General features: G+C 36.5%; 1 protein-coding gene and 1 pseudogene across 1 annotated transcript in view; one reads left to right on the forward strand and one right to left on the reverse strand.

Annotated features, from left to right (window-relative positions):
- The window catches only part of PTPN4 (protein tyrosine phosphatase non-receptor type 4), a 221,241-nt gene that overhangs the window by 144,586 nt on the left and 55,553 nt on the right, over positions 1 to 21,102 (reverse strand). The window lies entirely within an intron of this gene.
- On the forward strand, positions 19,441 to 19,893 carry LOC110585691 (annotated as a pseudogene).

Genomic DNA, 21,102 nt, shown 5'->3' on the forward strand with positions numbered 1-21,102 from the left:
CCCCCCTTGTGCGCTCCCTTGTGCTCTCTCTCTCAAATAAAATCTTGAAAGAAGAAAGAAAGAGAGAGAGAGAGAGAAAGAAAGAAAAAAGAAAGAAAGAAAAAAATGAAACAGAGACTTCAAAAAACAATAGAAAAGATCAATGAAACTAACAGGCTCTTTGAAAAGATATAAATCTCTAATGAGACCCATGCAAAAAAAAAAAAAGAGGGCCCGAATGATTAAGTTACAATTTACCCTGTAGGAATAAAAAGGATAACAGACTACTATGAACAAGTATGCCAACAAATTGTAAAACCTAGAAGAAATGGATAAATTCCTAGAAACAATGACTTACAAAGATCGAATCACAAAGAAATAAAAAATTTGAATAGACTAATTACAAGTATTGAAATTAAATCTGTAATTTAAAAACTCCTAAGAAACCCTAATGCCATGACCAGATGGCTTCAGAGATGAATTCTACGAAACTTTAAAAAGTCAGTACCTAGCCTTCTCAAATTATTCAAAAAAATGAAGAGGAAGGAATGCTTCCAAAATCATTTTATGGAGCCAGATTTCCCAAAACCAAAATGAGACAAAGACACCACCAAAACAAACAAAACAAACATGTTGATATCCTTGATGAACACAGATGCAAAATTCCTCAACAGAAGGTATCAGCAAACTGAATTCAACAATATATTAAAAGGATCGGGGGTGCCTGGGTGGCTCAGACGGGTTAAGCGTCTGCCTTCCGCTCAGGTCATGATCCTGGGGTCCTGGGATGGAGCCCCACATCGGGCTCCCTGCTCAGCAGGGAGCCTGCTTCTCCCTCTCCCTCTGCCTGCCGCTCCCCCTGCTTGTACTCTCTCTCTAATAAAAAATTTAAAAATCTTTAAAAAAAAAAAAAGGATCATAACCAGGACTAAATGGGATTTATTACAAGGATGCTAGAATAATTCAACACCTGTAAATCAATCAAAGTGATGTACCACATCAACAAAGGATGAAAATCATATGGGCATCTCAGTAGATGCAGAAAAAGCACTTGACAAAATTCAACATCTACTTATGATAGAAAGTCTCAACATTAAGTGGGCATAGAAGAAACATACATAATAAAGGCTACATATGAAAAACCCACGACTAACATCATACTCAATGTTGAAAAGCTTTTCCAAGATAAGGATTAAGACAAGGATAACCACTCTAATCTGTTACTGAGCTAGTATTTTTAAAAAAGGCAGAAACAACCATTCAAAACAAAGTGAAATCAGGAAGCCTAGCTATTCAAAAATACTAAAGTCAGTTTCCAGCCCTTATGCTTTCTAGCTTCTAATTTAACCAAAGGAACATATGGGAATGAAAAGTGATACCAGGGTCCATGCAGGCTGGAAATACAAGAGATCCACAAACTTTATACTGGTAAAAGTAAATAACAACAACAACAATCATACCATGCAGAATGGCACAGAAAAATACAAGAAATTGAAAAGTAAAAGTACAACTTGCCTACCTGGTCAGAATTCATCCTACAATGTGGTCTAAGAACCCCAAGTGAAAAAATATAAGAGATCCTGGGATGATGGTACCCCCAACTCACTGGCAAAAGCACATAAAAGTCTTCTCTGGAAAAAAGCAATTTTCAACCGGGACTCAAACAGAGATTGGCAGGAAGAGAAAATATAAAATATATGACCTAATTATATGCTGTCTCCAAGAAACTCCAAATATAAAGATTTGTTAGGTTGAAAGTAAATGATGGAAAAGATATAAGATGTAAACATTAATCAAAAGAAAGGATGAGTGTCCACATTAATATCAGATAAAATAGACTTATGAGAAAAAAAATTTACCAAAGACAAAGCAGACATTTTAGAATGACAAGAGTTAATCCACTACCGGGATACAAAAGTCCTAAATGTGTAACTAAAACAATATTGATAAAGAAAAACAAATGTTAAGATACATTTCTCAGTTTCAAAACTTATTATGAAACTATGGAATCAAGACAATATTGTGTTCATATAAGGGGAGACACTGGAATAGAAGAGAATATAAAACTGAGAGTCCAGAAATAAAGTCTTACATTTACTGTGGACTGGTTTGTTACAAGGGTGTCAAGACAACTCAAATGGGAATGATTTTGTCCTTTCACACTCTTACACCATACACAAAAATAAACTCGAAATGGATTAAAGAGGGACGCCTGGTGGCTCAGTCGGTTAAGTGTCTGCCTTTGGCTCAGGTCATGATCCCAGGGTCCTGTGATTGAGCCCCACATTGAGCTCAGCAGGGAGCCTGCTTCTCCCTCCCCCTCTGCCCCACTCCCTGCTCTTGCTTGCTCTCTCTCAAATAAATAAATATAAAATATTTTTAAAAATGGATTAAAGACCTAAATATGTGACCTGAAACCATAAAAATCCTGAGAGGACAGGCAGTAATTTCTCTGATATCAGCCGTAGCAACATTTTTCTAGATATGTCTCCTGAGACAAGGAAATAAAAGCTAAAATAAACTATTAGGACTACATCAAAATAAAAAGCTTCTGCACAGCAAAGGAAACAATCAACAAAACTAAAAGGCAACCTACTGAATGGGAGGCTGTATTTGCAAATGACATATCCGATAAAGGGTTAGTATCCAAAATATTTTAAAAAATGATACAACTCAACAGCGAAAATAATCCAATTAAAATATTGGCGAAAGATGTGAATAGGCATTTCTCAAAAGACATACAGATGGCCAACAGACATGTGAAAAGATTCTCAACATCACTCATCATTTGAATGCAAATCATAGCTAAAATTAAAAACACACTCTCTCCTGCTCTCTCTCTCTCTCAAAAAAAAAAAGGATACATGCATCCCTATATTTATTGCAGCATTATTTACATAGCCAAATTATGGAAGCAGTCCAAGTGTCTACTGGTAAGTCAATGGATAAAGAAGAGGTGGTGTACACACACACACACACAGGAATATTATTCAGCCGGAAAAAGGAATGAAATCTTGCCATGTGCAACAACATGCATGGTGCCAGAGCATATAATACTAAGTGAAATAAGTCAGAGAAAGACAAATAATGTGTGATTTCACTCATATGCAGAATTTAAGAAACAAAACAAATGAGCAAAGGGGAAAAAGAAAGAGAGAGGCACAAACCAAGAAACAGACTCTTAACTATAGAGAACAAACTGATGGTTACCAGAGGGGAGGTGGGTGGGGGTGGGGGAGTGAAACAGATGATGGGGATTAAGAGTACTCTTATTGTGATGAGCACCTGGGAATGTACAGAATTGCTGAATCACTATGTTGTACACATGAAACTAACACTGTATGTTAACTAGACTGAAATTAAAAACTTAATTTAAAAAATGGTGCTGGGACAAATGGATATCTACATGCAAAACAATGAAACTGGATCCCTACCTCTCGCCATATAAAAAGTGAACTCTAAATGGACCAAAGGCATAAAATTAATAGTTACAACTATAAAAGACTCGGGAAAAAACAGGAGTAAATCTTTGTGACCACGGCAAAGGAAATGGTATTTTAGATAGGACACCAAAAGCACGTGACAAAAGCAAAAAAGAAATTGTAATTCGTTAAAGATAAAAATTTCTGTGTTTCAAAAAAGGATACCATTAAGAAAATGAAAAGACAACCCACAGCATGAGAGAAAATATTTGTAAATCATTTATCTGATGAATGACATGAATCTAGAATATATAAAGAATTCTTAAAACTCAGTGATAAAAAGGCAAATAATTATAAAATGAGCATGGAATTTGAATAGCCATTTCTACAAAGAAGATATACAAAAGGCCAGTAAACTCATGAAAAAATTAAAAGTTAAAAGACAGGAAAAAAAATACAGAAAGCAAATACGAATCAAAGAAACCTGGTAGGAATTCTTATATCAAATAATATAGATTTTTAAAAACATTGCTAAGTATCAAGAAAATCATTATATTACGTAACGATAAAAGGTGCAATCTGCCAAAACAATATACCAATTCTTAACTTCTATGCACCAAATAGAGTAGTTCCAAAAATATAGTGTAAGCCACAGTAAAAAAACAAATACCACCTCATACCTACTATGATAGCTATAATTTTTTTAAAAAGTGGAAAATAACAAGTGTTGGCAAATACATGGAGAAACTGGAGCTCTTACACATTGTTGGTCAGAATGTGAAACAGTGCAGCCACTATGGAGAACAATTTTGCGGTTCCTCAAAAGCTAAAAAAAATTATCACATGATCCAGCATTTACATTCCTGGGTATATACCCCATGGAATTGAAAACAGGGACTTGAATAGATACTTGTATGCTAATATTCATTGCAGCATTATTCACAAGAGGTGGAAGGTGAAAACAACCCAAGTGTCCATCAACAGTTGAACGGACATACAAAATGTGGTATAATCTATACAATGGAACATTTTTCAAGAATAAAAATGAAGTTCTGATATATGCTACATGGAATCTTGAAACATTATGCTAAATGAAACAAGCCATACATAAAAGAACAGATATTATATGATTCCACTTAGATATCTAGAATAGGCAAATCCACAGATTTGGTGTCAGGGGAAAATGGGAAGTTACTGCTTAATGGTTACAGGGTTTCTGTTTGGAGTGATGAAAAAGTTTTGGAAACAGTGGTGATGATTGCAAAGCAGTGTGACTGTAATCAATGCAAATGAACTGTATACTCAAAAATGGTTAAAGTGGTCAATTTTATGGTATATATATTACAATATTCAAAAATTAATACTGCAATATACCAAAACCCACTGAATTGTACAATAAAAAAGATGAACTGTACTCTTTAAACATGTAAGTATATCTCAATAAAACTGTTAAAGCATACATAGCATAAAGCTGACAGGTCCTACAAAGAGGAATTGACAAATATTGCCCACGCAGGATATTTTAGCAAAAGTCAACAAAATTACTGGCAAACCACAGAAAGAGTGAGGTTAAAAACCAGAAATGTAAATGATCAATAATTATATGGGAAACACCACCACCAAAGCACAATAAAGTGGTAGATAGTGAACATTCTTGTCTTGTTTCCAGTGTTAGGGGAAAACTTTCAGTATTTCATTTCTAGGTACGACGTATGCCTTAGGTATTTGTAAATATCTTTTAGCAGTTTACGGAACTTCTTTCCTATTTCTAGTGCACTAAGTTTTTGTTTTTTAATACATTGGGGAATTGATCACATGGATTTTTTCCTTTATACTTTACATTCTCGAAATTAACCTAACTTGGTAGAAACACCTAAAGAGTATTTTTGTATATGCATATATAGTTTTAATTTGTTAATAATTATTTGTGTGGAAATTTTGCAAATTTTGTTCATATTAGTCTATAATACTCCTTTATTATATAATAATCTAACTAGCTGTTAATATGAAAGTTATGCTGGTTTTGCAAAATGAGCTGTGAACTGTTACTTCTCTTTTTATTCATTGGAAGAGTGAGATTGGTGTTATTTTTTTAAATGCTGAAAAAATTAATTAGTGGAAGGTAAAACCACAATACTACAACACAAGCATCAAAATGGCTAAAATGTAAAAGTATCAAATGCTGTAATATAATGAGCACTGGGTGTTATATAAGACTGATGAATCACTGAACTCTACCTTTGAAGCTTATAGTACACTATATGTCAATCAAGTGAATTTAAATTTTAAAAAATGGTAAAAAAAAAATAATAATAATAAAAAAAATACCAAGTGTTGGTGAGGATGTAGAACACATGTAACTCTCAAAAACTGCTGATGGAAGTGTACGTGCAAATACAACCACTCTGGAAAACTGTTTCACAGTATCTGACCCAGCTTTTCCACTCTTAGATATTTGCCCAACAGAAGTATGTATATATATTCACAAATATATATATGTGTAAGAATTGTTTAGAGCTGCAGTATTCATAGTAGCCCCACAGTGTAAACAAACCAAGGGTCCAAAAACAATGGATTGGATGAATTCTGGTATACTTGTACAATGATAACTCACTATCTTTTGTTTTATAGCAAACACCCCAAAATATTTTTTAAGAAGTATTAGTATCTCTCATGCTTCTGTGGGTTGATGAGCCCAGCTTTGGTTCTTACTTGTGGTTCCAGTTAGACAGCAGCTAATAAATTCAGCTGAAGTTTGACACTACCGTGATACACAAAATGGCTCACGCACATTGTTGGCAACTGGTACTGACTGTTGGCTAAAATATCAGCTGGGACTGTTAACGAGAGAGCCTACATATATGGCCTCTCCATATGGTATAGACTTCTCACAGCATGACAGCTGGATTTTGAGACTGTTCCAAGAGTGTGAGTCCTAAGAGACCCAACTAGAAGGTGGAAGGCTTCATGTTACTGGTAGTCACAAAGAGTCTCTTTACTGCCATGGACAAAAATGAATCACATAGACCAGGCAAAATTCAGGGGTGAGGAATTCTGCAACAGTGTGAATACTAAGAGGTATAGTCCACTGGGGGGCCATTTTTGGAGAATAGCTACCAGAAATGGAATAGTATACAGAAAAGGGGGGAGGGTAGTTAGGTTGAACTATATATGAAACTGCTGACACTGACTTACAAAAACAGCGATTTCAAATGATTTATTCTAATAACAGTAAAAAACAAACAAAACTAATCTGTCAGTCTAGTGACCACTTTGGGCAAGTAGTGAAAAATAACAAGAAGGAAGTACAAGGGATGCTTCTAACATATTGGTAATATTCTATATCTTAATCCAATGGTGGCTTCACAGAAGATTTCACTTTGTAATTCTTACCAATCTTACATTTAGATTTTTTTTAAGTAGGCTCCACGTCAAATGTGGGGCTTAAAATCATGACCCCAAGATCAAGAGCTACATGCTCTACTGACTGAGCCAGCTAGGTGCCCCTAACATTTGATTTTTATTGTATATGTTATATTTCAAATAAAAAGTTACTTCTGCTCCTCATGACTACCAAAACCCTCAATGAAACACCAATTCATACTCATTTTGACTAGGAAAATTTTCTGTTTTACCAAGAAAAATTGGCAAGTAAAGTGGCCCAGTGGGGACTCTAATGTATTTTTTTTTCTTTTGAAGATTTTTTATTTATTTGTCAGAGAGCGAGAGAGCACAAGCAGGGAGAGCAGGAGGCAGAGGGAGAAGGAGGCTCCCCGCTGAGCAGGGAGCCCAATGTGAGACTCGATTCCTGGACCCTGGGATCATGACCTGAGCCAAAGGCAGACGTTTAACCAACTGAGCCACCCAGGTGTCCCATCTAATGTATTTCTTGCTGATGCACTCAAAACTTGCAAATTTTACTCTTTGCATAGTAGGAACCCCCTATTTCAAAATTAGTCCCTAAAACATCCTGCTCTCCTTCTTTGCTTTCCTTTAAAGGTGAACTAAAATAGATTTTTTCACAGGGAGATGAGAGATCTGTGCACTGGTCTGTCTTAATTTGGTCATTCTCATTTTTCCAGTGTTATTAATATGCAAATGCACAATGCAAACTATCAACTTAAGAAGAAATGTCTGTGTATGGGGGTGTGCTAAGGGGCAAAACAAAATCTCTTGACTCTTATCTTTCAAAAGTAAGAACACCCAACTGGTAGAAAACTGCAACTATAAGAAGATTCTTTCAAAAAATAAATGTATTAGTCAAAAAATTTTCATTTAACACTAACTTTAGAGCACAGTTTCTCAACCAACTTTGGCACTGATGACATTTTATGTCAAATAATTCCTGGGGGGGGGGGGGCGCGTCCCATGTATTACAGAATGTTAAGCTGCATCCCTGATTTCTACCCACTAGATGCCAGTAGCTCCTACCCAACTGTGACAACCAGAATGTTTTGACATTGCCAAATGTCCCTGGCGGGCGGGTGGGGAAGAAGGTACAAAATCAGCCCCATTTGAGAATTATCACTATAGATGTACACAGGCTCAAAACCTCTTCCTAAAGACACTTATAAAACGATAGATTAGTTTCTCATTCATTTTTAGAAAAATATTAAACAGAAAACCTACTCTATGAGTGAGAACATTAAATATAATACAGCTAGGATCTAACATGGATTTTGACTATGTCCCATTTAGTATATCCAATGAATAAACAGGAAAATGTGCTCTATAAATAATGGCTAATTATAGAATGTTAATGAGGCCAAGGCAGGCTTCAGTCCCTCCCAACTGTATTTTTCTATAAAGACAGAGACTACATACATCCAAATCATCTTGTGTACTCTTGTAAAATACAGATTTCTGAGCCCCAAAACAGACCTATGAAATTGATGTATGGAGGTAGCAATATAAATTTCTAATAAGCCTTCCTTAAGAACCCACCATTAAATTCCTATGCATACAAAAATATAAGAAAAACAGCACCATGGACTACTTATTTCCAATCTTTCGTGACCACAACTTTTAACATATTTTTAATCTGTGTCACTGATCAGAAGAAGATACAGAGAAGAAACAGACCAGTCAACTGACAGCAGATGGTGAGGAAGATAAAAGCATCAGTTTCAACAGTCAGAGAGACAGGATTGCATCTACCACTTACTTGGCCTGTAGCTATGAGCAAGGCACAAACTCCCTGGGTTTGAATTCTCTGTGAAAAAGAGAAAATTGTCATACCACATTGTTATTGACAAAAAGAACCAAAAACAGATGTGAAAGCTCCAAGGAAATAATACAGCATGATTATGAAAGATTACTATTATCTGACAGATATTAGTACAAAGCTACAACTAAGAAGAGAGCCATATTCAGTAAAACTATCCAATAAAATATTAATTTGGATATATAAAAGAAACCTGTTCCTAAAGAAACATATCCTAAATATTATTTAAACAATAAAAAGTAAAAGCATATTCATGAGGTATCTACGTTAAGCAAGAGAACATATTGACAAGCAGGAAAATTTCTACAGATGAGAAGCTGAAAGTCAGTCAGGTGTCACTTTATAGAAACAGGTATGAAAGTAGGAAAGATCCTATACAACTACCAAAGAAAAACTTGCTCTAGTATAATATAGCTAAGAAAAGATGTATATTCAATTTCTGGTGCAGACCAACATGAAATAAGCACACTAGAAGCTAAATTTTCTCACTGATTACAACTAAAGACTCGAGATAAAAATATATGAAGCAATTATATGAGTGATCCACAAAGTAAATTACAGCAGGCAGAGTGGAGAGGCAAAATCACAATCTGAGGTATGGTGAACTTGCCAGGTTTTCTTTTGTTCCCCTTTCTTTACTTAAAGCTTTGACTCAAAGATGGGGTTGAATTAGGTAACTGCACAGGAGGCATGGGCAGCAAAAGAGAAAAGGGAAGCCCAATTTTCTGATAAGAGAACCAAAGAAGGAGCACTGTGAACTGAAGAGTGTGTGAGGGGGACACATTTTTCCTCTCTACCAGCTTTGCCCCAGGGACAGCCCCAGTCATGTAATGGCATGGCCATGGTGATGATACTGTGGGGACTAAAACTCCCAAGAGAACACCCATCTCTGCATAGAAGAACCAGAAAAAAAGGTTTCAAAAAGAGTAGGGAGTAATCTCTGCTTGTTTGTTTTTTATACTTCACTGTTCTCTCAGCACTACACTCTAAGGCAATCCTACAAGACCACCCAACACAGAAGGACTGCACCACACAGAAAAGAACCTCAACCTTCTGGCCAGAGTTAATTATGAAAAGTGGCTACCAGAAGCCAGAAAATGTGGAGAAAAGCCTGTGAAGTATAGGAGAATATAAATCAGCATAAGTCCTGGGCTCCTGCCAAAGCTGTGCATGTGCCGAATGCACCCAAAGAACCACAGCAGTGACAGAACTGAGCTATAGCGTCAGCCTCAAACTAGCCCTCCAATGCTGCATGCAACGTCAGACCCAAAGATCATAGGCTTTGGAACTGAATTCATGTTGGAACCACTACCCCCTAAAAGGAGAAGAATTTGAGTACTGGGTTAATCTCCCACTAAAATAACAACAAAATTACTATTATATAATGGATTCTAACAGGACACAGAGTCTCGTTAAGATTTCAAAATGTCCACGATACAATAAAAAAAATTACCTGGTACACTAAGAACCAGGAAAATCTAAACGATTTTTTTTTTTTTGAAGATTTTATTTATTTGAAAGAGAGTGAGTGAGAGAGACAGGGAGCATGGGCAGGGGGGGGGAGGAGGGGGAGAAGGAGACTCTCCGCTGACGTAGTAGGGCTTGATCCCAGGACCCTGGGATCATGACCTGAGCCAAAGGCAGACGCTTAACCGACTGAGCCACTCAGGCATCCCTAAACAATTTTCAAGATAAAAGACAGTCAATTGATGAATACTTTGAGATGATTCAGATGTTGGAATTATCAGGCAAAGACTTTAACATGCATAATACAGCCATCCTTCATGAGTAAGGGAAGTATACACTCTTAAAATGAAAGAATATACAGAAATTCAAGAAAAAAAATACATACAGATACACACACACACATATATATATAACTGGAAAGCCAATTTAAAAGTGATGAGTAACATCAAATCTGAAAAAAAGAGAAAGTTTTTATAAAAAATGAACAGACTGAGGACAAAATTTAAAATTCACATTACCAGGGTTCCTGAAGACAAGAAAAATATTTGAAAAAGTAATGACTGAAAAGTATCCTAATTTGTTCAAAGAAATGGATTTAAAGATTAGAAAATCTCAGTTAAATAAAACCAAGGCCCGATTCATCAAAATCAAAGTGTTGAAAGCTAAACTCAATTTTTAAAAAATTTTAAAGGAGGGAATATTTTTAAAATATGCGTTTCATATAGGGAAACAATAATTTGAATGACTGCAGAGTTTGGATCTATGGAAGTGGGGCACCTGGGTGGCTCAGGCAGTTAAGAGTCTGCCTTCGGCTCAGGTCATGATCCTGGGGTCCTGGGATCAAGCCCCTCATCAGGCTCCCTGCTCAGCAGAGGGCCTGCTTCTCCCTCTTCCTCTGCCGCTCCCCCTGCTTGTGTACTGTCAAACAAATAAAATCTTTAAAAAAAAAAAACAAACTATGGAAGTCACAAAACAGCTAAACTACATAAAGTACTGAGAAAAATGAGCTATCAACCTAGAAATCTATATCCATTGAAAATATTCTTCAAGTATAAGACAACTCAAAACATTGTCACACAAGGAAAATTAAGAGACCTTAAGAAATTCTTCACTTAACTGAAATGAAACTACAAGAAAATCTGAAACTTCAAGCAAAAGGAATGGTAAATATCAAAAACTATTTTCTCCTACTACATTATAGGGGCACCTGGGTGGCTCAGTTGGTTAAGCATCTGCCTTCAGCTCAGGTCCTGATCCCGGGATCCTGGGATCGAGCCCCACATTGGGCTTACTGCTCAGTGGGAAGTCTGCTTCTTCCTCTCCTTCACCCTCTGCCTCTGCCACTCCCCCTGCTTGTGCTCTCCCTCTCTCTCTCAAATTAAAAATAAAATAAATTATATAAAATATGCATTACTGTTGAAAGTAAAACTTAAGCATGTTTGGGAGATTTCATTCTATGTAAAATTAATACATATGACAACCATAACCAAAAAAAGGGAGAGGGAATAGGGAACTGTATGGATGGAACTGTACAGTTTTACTTGAAGTAGTAAAACATGAAATCTTAACCGACTGAGCCACCCAGGCGTCCCATTGTTTTAAATTATTTTTATTTTTTTTTAAAGATTTTATTTATTTGTCAGAGAGAGAGAGAGAAAGAGAGTACAAGCAGGGGGAGTGGCGGGCAGAGGAAGAAGCAGGCTGCCCACTGAGCAAGGAGCCCAATGAGGGACTAGATCCCAGGACACTCGGATCATGCCCTGAGCCAAAGGCAGACGCTTAACTGACTGAGCCACCCAGGCATCCCATAAAACATGAAATCTAAGTACACTGTAACAAGTAGGTATATATATTATAATCCATACAGCAACCTTGAAAAAACAACAAATAAAGAAAAAAGATACACCAAAATTGAATACTAAAAATATTCAAATAATCCAAAGACAGCAAGAAAGGAAGAAGAAACAAAAAACAGAAGGGACAAACAAAAGAACTTAAAAATGGAAGGACTAACTTGAATGAATTCAATAATTTCATTACATTTAAATTAAAAGACGTTAACTGTCAGATTGTATTTTTAAAGAAGACCTGATTATACACTGCCTACCAGATTTCCACTTTAATATAAAAATGTACACACAGGAAAAGAGAATATGCAAACACTACTCAAATGGAAGATGAAGTGTACAATCGGACAGGGTAGGTGTCAGAAGAAAGAAAATGACCAGGGATAAAGACGGACATTACACAATGATAAAAGAGTCAACTCACCAAGAAGAAATAACAATCATAAATGGGTAATACAACAAGAGAGGTGAAACTACATGAGGTGAAACTAACATAATCAATACACAAATGTTCAATCATAAAATTATAGTTGAAGACTTTAACATTCCTCCTTGAAAAACTGATAGAGCAAAGGAAAGACAGAAATCAGCAAGGATGTAAAAACACTATGAATCAATAACCTTACTGACATTTATAGACCTCTCCACACAAAAAGAGCAGAATGTACTTTTTTTCCAAGGGCTATACCATTCACCAAAATATGCCATAAACCTTATAAAATTTAAAATAAACCTGACAAAAGTGAGCCTTCTCAAATTTAAAAGAACTGAAATCATACAAAGCACATTCACTAGACATAATGGAATTAAAATAGAAATTAATGAGAAAGGGGACTGAAAAATCCTCAAATATCTGTAATCCGACATACATGTAAATAACCCATAGGACAAAGAATTATCAAGAGAAATTTTAAAATATTTTGAACTGAATGAATATGAAAATACAACATATGATACTTGGTAGGATGTACAGCTATATCAGTGCTTGGAGAGATATTTATAGCATTAAATGCTTATATTAGAAAACCAAGTATTTCAAAATAATAATCTACATGCTTCTTCCTTGAAAAATTAAAAGAGTAAATAAAGCCAACATGAAAGAAGGAAGAAAATACTAGAAATCAATGAAACTGGAGATAAACAACTGACCAAATTCAATGAAACGCAGAACTAGTTAATTTTTAAAAATCAATAAATTTGATAATCTTTTAGCCAGAGTGAAAGAGGAAGATAAAAAGAGAACACCCAAATTACTAATACCAGAAATAAAAGATAGGCAATCAATACAGCTCTACAGAGAATAAAGAAACACAACAAACAACTTCATGCTCATAATGTTGACAAATTAAATGAACTAATTTCTTAAAAGACACAGATTATTAAAACTCAACTCAAGAAAAGAACTAAATAATTTGAACAGTCCTAAATCTATTAAAATGTAGTTTAATTTGTAGTTTAAGACATTTCAAAAGGAAAACTACCAGGAACAGATTATTTCAGTGACAAATTCCACCAAACATTTAAGGAAGAAGTAACAATTCTACATAATCTTCTCCAGAAAAGAGAAGAGGAAGAAACATTTCCCAACTCATTTTGTGAGACTAGCATTAACCTGATACCAAAAACACATATAAAAAATACATCAAAACATTACTAGAATGTAAGAATACATACCAACATCTCCCTCAGCACAGACACAAAAATTCTCAACAACGTATTAGCAAACCAAATCCAGCAATATATAAAAAGGATAATGCACCATAACCAAGTAGTGTTTAGATCAGGAATTTAAGGTTGGTTCAACAATCAAAATTCATCACTGAAACTTACCATGTTAACTGAAGAAAAACCAATGATCACAAAGAAGAAAACACTGGACAAAACTCAATATCCAGTCATGATATAAACTTGGTCACTTTTGGTAAGCTACGCATAGACGAGAAATTCCTTAACCTGATAAGGAGCATCTACAAAATAACTATAGCCATCAACATATTTAATGGTAAAAGACTAAATGCTCTATTCCGAAATCAGAAAAATGACAAAAATTTCCACTCTTACCACTCCTATTCATTTATTATAGTCACTGCAGTAAGATAAGAAAATGAAAAAGGCATACAGATTGAAAAAACAATTTTAATTCAGACATAAAAAATTTCACGCAATCTACAAAAACTCTCTTAGAACTAAAAAGGAGTTAAGTTGCAGGTTACAGCATCAATTCTGTATCTATATACTAGCAATGAATTAGAAATCTTAATTTAAGAAAAGATTACAATATACAACAGCAAAAAAAATTAATTACTTAGGTATAAGTCTAACAGAGTTTCTGTTTGGGATGATGAAAAAGTTTTGGAAATGGATAGTGGTGATGGTTATACAACATTATGAATATATTTAATACCACTAAATTGTACCCTTAAAAATGTTAAAATAGTAAACTTCATGTTATCTATTTTTATCACAGTAAAGAAATCTTTTTTTAAAAGATTTTATTTCTTTATTTGAGAGAGAGCACGAACTGGGGGAAGAGGGAGAAGCAGGCTTCCAGCTGAGCAGGAAGCCAGACTCGGGACTCGATCCCAGGATGATCGAAGACAGACATTTAACCAACTGCGCCACCCATGCACCCCACACCAAAGAAATCTTTAAAAAGATTTTTTTAAATGGGCAAAAGGTTTGAACAGAAGTTAAAATGGACCCAAAATGTTATGTAGTAGGTGATGAGGGCACTAATCAAGGAGAAACAAAGAATATGATTAGATGGGGAGATGACAACTGTTTTTGAATACGCTGAATATGAAACAATATTCTGGTTATGTACTGATGACTAACAAATCATATCAAAACAATGGGTTAAAACAATAACAATAATTTATTTTACTAAGGATTCTGGGATTTCACTGGGCTCAGGTAGGTAGGTCTTGCTCAATGAATCTCATGTGGCTACAGTAACATGAAAGTTGAAACTGGTGTCATCTCAGAGCCTCTTCACTCACATGGCTAATGTCTTGCCTTGGAAGACAAACTGGAATTCCCTAGGCATCTATGTGTTCTCTCCATGTGGTGTTTTCATAGAATCTCCACAGGGTGGCCTCAGGATAACCAGACTTCTTACATGGTATCTGAAAGCTCTCCTAGAATGGGTGTACTATAAAACACCAGCAGAGGCTGAATGGTCTTTTCTAACCTCAACTGAGAAGTTCTACAACATTTCTTCCAATGGATTCTATGGTGCAGGGGGGTCACTAAGGCCCAGCAAGTTCCAACTATAGGGAATATCGACCCCCTCTTATGGTGGGAGAAATTTCAAAGATTTTCTGGACGTGGTTTTAAAACATCATGAATATCTCTAGAATCTTTAGCAGACACAGAGTTTGACTTAAGGAAAGGTAATAGGACTGGAGATAATAAATATTAGAGTCTTCAGAAACCAGGAAAGAATGGAAGACACAAAAAACAATATTAAATCCTAAAGGAACATCAATATGTACGAAACTGATTAAGACAGAGAATGTGATCAGAGATAGGAGAGCTTTCCTTAAAAGAAGAATAACAGTTTTAGCAACTGTTAGAAGTCAAACACAGTAAGCCTCAAGAAGCTAGTTAATTTCTCAACTAGATGATAAGCTTTGAGGAAGCAGTTTGAAGTAGAAGAATGAGGGCTGAGGAAAGGTTGTGGTATCTATTTTTTTATTTTTCAACCTTTATTAAACTATAATTGACAAATAAAATTGTATATATTTAAGGAGTACAATGAGATGCTTTGATATACATACACATTATAGAATGATTAGACTGCAATATTAGATCCTTGATGACAAAGTAAGTAAGATGACTCTTGTTATACTGGCAAAAAGCACATAAAATAGAAATGGGAAGGGGAGGTAAACTGAAAAAATAAACACTTGATTTGAATGCAAATACAAGGAGGTAATTTCAAATTTCATTGTAAACAGTCATCCATTTTTGTTATTCTTACTAAGGAAAAAGAATTAGCAATTTACTGCTTAAAATGTTAAGGCAAATTAGTAACCTTCCAAAGCAGAGAGCATCAGATCCAGACGGGTTTACTGGTGAATTATACCAAATATTTGGTAAGAAAAAATCCTATCAATTCTCTACAATTCCTTTCAGAGGGTAGAAGCAGAAGGAATACTTCCAAACTCACTCTATGAAGCCAGCATTACATCTCCATCAGAGCGTGACCAGGCACATTGTCAGTGAGCAGTAATTTTGAAAGACATCTTTTTCTCTGAGCAGGTCTCAATAATGGGCTTAAAATATTCACTAAACCATGTTATAAACAAATGTGCTATAATCCAGGCTTTGTTTTTCCATCTATGGATCACAGGCAGAGTAGATTTAGCATAATTCTTAAGGGCCTGAGAATTTTTTGAATGACCAGTGAGCACTGGCTTCAACTTAAAGTCATGAGGTGCATTAGCCCCTAGCAAGAGAGTTAGCGTGTCCACTGAAGCTTTGAAGCCAGGAACTCACTTCTCTCTAGCTCTAAAAATCCTAGATGGCATCTTCTTCCAAAAGAAGGCTGTTTTGTCTACATTGAAAATCTGTTGTTTAGTGTAGCTGTACTTTCACTGAGTAGCTAGATCTTCTGGAATAACTGGCTGCAGCTTCTACATCAGCACTGGCTGCTTCACCTTGCACCTTTACATTATGGAAATGGCCTCCCTCCTTAAATCTCATGACACTGCCTCTGCTAGCTTCACACTCTTCTTCTACAGCTTCCTCACCTCTCCTAGCCTTCATAGAACTCGAAAGAGTTAGGGCTTTGCCCTGGATTAGGTTTTGGTTTAAAGGAATGTTGTGCCCAGTCTGATCTTCTATCCAGACCACTCAAACTTTCTCCTTATCAGCAATAAGGGTATTTCATTTTCTTATCATTTGTGTGTTCACTGGAGTAGCTCTTTTAATTTCCTTAAAGAATTTTCCTGTGCATTCACAACCTGACTAACTGGTACAGAAGACCAAGCTTTCAACCTATCTCACTCTGGGCATGGAGCCTGATTTAAGATTCTCTCCCTCTGCCCCTCCCCCCTGCTCCCACACTCACGCATGCACAGTCTCTCTCTAAAAAATAAATGAATAAAATGAGAAACATGCGACTCTCCCTTTCACTTAACATGCAGAGGCCACTGTAGGGTAATTAACTGTCCTAATTTCAATATTCTTATGTTTCAGGGAATAGTGAGGCCCAAGGAAAGGGAAAAAGAAAAAAGACAAGGGAACAAATGGTCAGTGGAACAGTTAGAACACACACATTTAATCAATTAAGTTCACCGCCTTATATAGATGGTAGTTCATGGCACCCCAAAACAATTACAATAGTACATCAAAGATCACCATAATATAATGAGAAGGTTTGAAATATTTCAAGAATTACCAAAATGTGACACAAAGTGAGCCAATGCTGTTGGAAAAATGGGGCCAACAGACTTGCTCAACACAGAGCTGCAACAAATCTTCAATTTGTAAAAAAAAAAAAAAAAAAAAGTATCAGCAAGCACAACAAATCAAAGTGTGATAAAATGAGGTATGCCTATAATTTGAAAACACAAAAGCTAAAAGCTACAGGAAGAAAACTAAGCATATTTTTAAAAAGAGGCAATGAATTATTCTAGGAAAAACAAAATATAATCAAAATATACTGCTTGGCTTTCCAGTAAATTAACTAGCATAATCATAAAAAAGTAAACAATGACACCAATTAAGGCAAAACCCGCCAACTGCTCACATCATACCCATTTTCTCTCATTTCTTTAAAATAAAACTCCAATACTGTTTGGAGTAGCAACAATATCTAAAAAACTCAGCAGTGGGGTGCCTGGATGGCTCAGTCAGTAGAGCATGTGACTCTTGATCTCACGGTCATGAGTTCAAGCCCCACACTGGCATGGAGTCTACTTTAAAAAAATAAAATAAAATAAAATAAAATACCCAGCCTTGCAGCCCCAATGAGGGCATGTGACTAAATTTTGGCCATTAAAATAACTAGAAGCTATAGGGTAGAATTCATAAGCAACTCTCCTTCAGATTGGGGAAGAAAACTGGCATGTGCTCTTTCTGCTTCTCCATTTTCCTCTACTATAAGCAGAAAGAGTTAGGGATTCCTGGAAAAATAAAGAGAGACAGGGGCGCCTGGGTGGCTCAGTCGTTAAGTGTCTGCCTTCAGCTCAGGTCATGATCCCAGGGTCCTGGGATCGAGCCCCACACCAGGCTCCCTGCTCTGCAGGAAGCCTGCTTCTCCCTCTCCACTCCCCCTGCTTGTGTTCCCTCTCTCGCTGTGTCTCTCTCTGTCAAATAAATAAAATCTTAAAAAAAAAAAAAAGAGAGAGAGAGACAGAACTTTCTTGACATAAGAAAAGTCATTTTAGGCTCCCAGCCATCTTGTGAAAGGGTGTAAGAGCAAAGAGCCACTATCAGGACAGGATATAACCTAATCGTATCAGGGATAATCAATGGTAAAACTCCCAGTGCCAATTCAAAAGTTAAGACTGACCTGATATACATCCTTGAGTTATCTCTGCAAGATCTAAACCTCTCTGAGCACTCAGATATGGACCAACTGGAGCCAGAGAACTGATGATTGCCGGCCCTCATGACTTTGACCTGGACTCAGTCACCCTGAGATGACTTCTTCCCCCCGTCCATACTGTATTCCCCATTGTGTAAGCCCCTTCATGAATATGTGCACACCCTTAGCTTAAAACTTCCTTAGTTTTGTTGTTCAGGAAAAACTGCTTTGGGAAAGATCCCCAGTGTTCTCCTCTACTTACTGCAAGTAAAAGCCTTTCTTTTCCTATTCTTTGACTTAGTTGTGTCTTTTGGTTCAATAACCACCAAGAGGCAAACCCAGTTTTGGGTAACACTGCCACCTACCTAAAAGCTGACAAGTGTGTTAGAGTTCTAACAGCTTTCTTGGATCATGAAGTGATCTTATGTATATAGCCATGCTCTCAGGGAAGCAAAGGACAGCAAAATCAGGGAGCCTGACTCCTTGGTAACTGTGAAGTTGCTATCGTATTCCTGGACCATCAATCTCTAGAATTCTTTTATGTGAAAGAAAAATGAACTTTTAGCTCCTTTAAGTTACTGTTATTTCCAGTTTCTTTTATTAGAAATGTAATTCTGATAAATATAAGATAGAAAGATAAATAGTAGACAGAGGGATAGATACACAGATTTAACTAAAAATTATGACAAAAAATTTAGGAAGGGGGGTATGAAGATGTAAAATGGACTAAATATTAAATCCTCATCTTGCATAATAGGAAGTGAGTATAAATAATGTCCAAAAGAGACTGGGGAAAGAGTGGTAAAAAAATAATAATTATGTCCAAAATAAAAAACATAAACCAGCACAGAAAAATGGGAGTAAATGCCTAAAATACAACTCCAAAGGTATTTGGAAACTAGTACTAAAAGAGTGGGAGTGGATTCCAGCCCCATCAAGCAGGAGCACACAGCCAGCATCCTGGCCATGGTCGATCAAGAGCGTATGGTTATTGCCATCAAGCTGGATAGTGTGTAGTACGCCCTGTTGAGTGAGATCATCAAGCACTTTGAGCAGAAGAGGTTCCACCTCATGACCATGAGACTCCTACAGGCCTCTGAGGAACTCCTGAAGCAGCACTACATTGACCTGAAGGACCACCCATTCTTCCCAGGGGTGGTGAAGTACATGAGCTGCAGGCCAGTGGTCTGGGTGGGACTGAAAGTGGTGAAGACAAGGCAAGTGATGCTTGGGGAGACCAACTCAGCAGATTCTAAGCCAGGCACCAATCGGGACTTCTGCATTCAAGTTGGCAGGAACAACATTCATGGCAGCGATTCAGTAAAAAGTACAGAGAAAGAAACCAGCCTATGGTTTAACCCTGAAGAACTGGTTGACTACTAGTCTTGTACTTTTGACATATCTATGAATAAAAGGTAACCAAAGCATCAGTCCCCTTTGGCACCACTTGATGTGTCCCTAGACACAGCTCTTCAGTCCACTGACTTGAAAGTAACAGAATCAATCTTTCTTTTCTAAAACATACCTACCAATAAAGCCTTTGGAAACTGGAAAAATAAATAAATAAGACGGTGGGAGCATGTCATTAAGCTTTCATTATATGCTTTGCCCTGACTGGCTTTGAAAAACTATTTAAAATTGTATGTTACTACTAAGATAAAAATTAATAACCGAGATATTAACTACTAATTTAATCAGCTACTATAAAAATATAGCACTAACATGAAGAAATGATCTTTTTCAGACAGAAGTCTGGCCTTTGCCCTTCACTAATGGGAGTGATCTCTAGACCCTTGGAATGTTCTACTTGACAGGAATGTCTATTTTCCTGGTGCCTTGGTCACCTGACAGTCTAACAACATGATTTATGATGGGGCTTTGGGCCATATCACATCAGTTCTAACCTCCAGAGGAACTGGAGACTAAGAATATTAGCCTGACCTCTGGAAGAGGTTAGACATTGGGTCAGTTAGGCAGGGAGTATGTGATCAAGTCCCAGTAAAAATACAAAAGGCTTGGGGAAGACTCCCTGGTTGGAAACAGTCCGTGTGTACTGTCACACAAGATGGCCAGGAGAAGGTAACATCTTCTATGACTCCATGGCTGAGAGGACTTGAAGTTCTTGGTTTTGACTCCTCCTAGACTCTGCCCAATCCATCTCTTCCCTTGGATGATCTTATTCTGTATCCTTTCCCTGTAATAAACTATATCCATGAGTATAACAGCTCTCAATGAGTTCTGTGAATCCTTCTAACAAATTACTGAAACTCAGGGTGGTTTTAGAAATCTCCCAAACGTACAACTGATGGCAAAAGTAAGGGCAGTTGGGTGGTCACTGTGCCCCTAAACTTTGCACTTTGGCTGACTCTGGGTAACTAAAGAGGAAGGAGGGAAAAGAAGATAAAGGGCCGGAAGGGATGTTACATTTCTAAAGTGCCTTAATAGAATCCTTATTGGCTGCTTTATATACATTCATTTAACCCTGATAACCTTAACAGATAATATTATTTCCACCTTATATATAAGGAAATTATATATATATAAAGGTCAAGTAAGTGGGACAATGCCACAGAGCAAGTATTTGATAGGTCCAGGATACAAATCCAGCCTTTTGAATTCCAAGGCCCA

The sequence above is a fragment of the Neomonachus schauinslandi genome, chromosome 3 (assembly GCF_002201575.2).
Source record: "Neomonachus schauinslandi chromosome 3, ASM220157v2, whole genome shotgun sequence".
In the NCBI taxonomy this organism is placed as follows: Eukaryota; Metazoa; Chordata; class Mammalia; order Carnivora; family Phocidae; genus Neomonachus; species Neomonachus schauinslandi.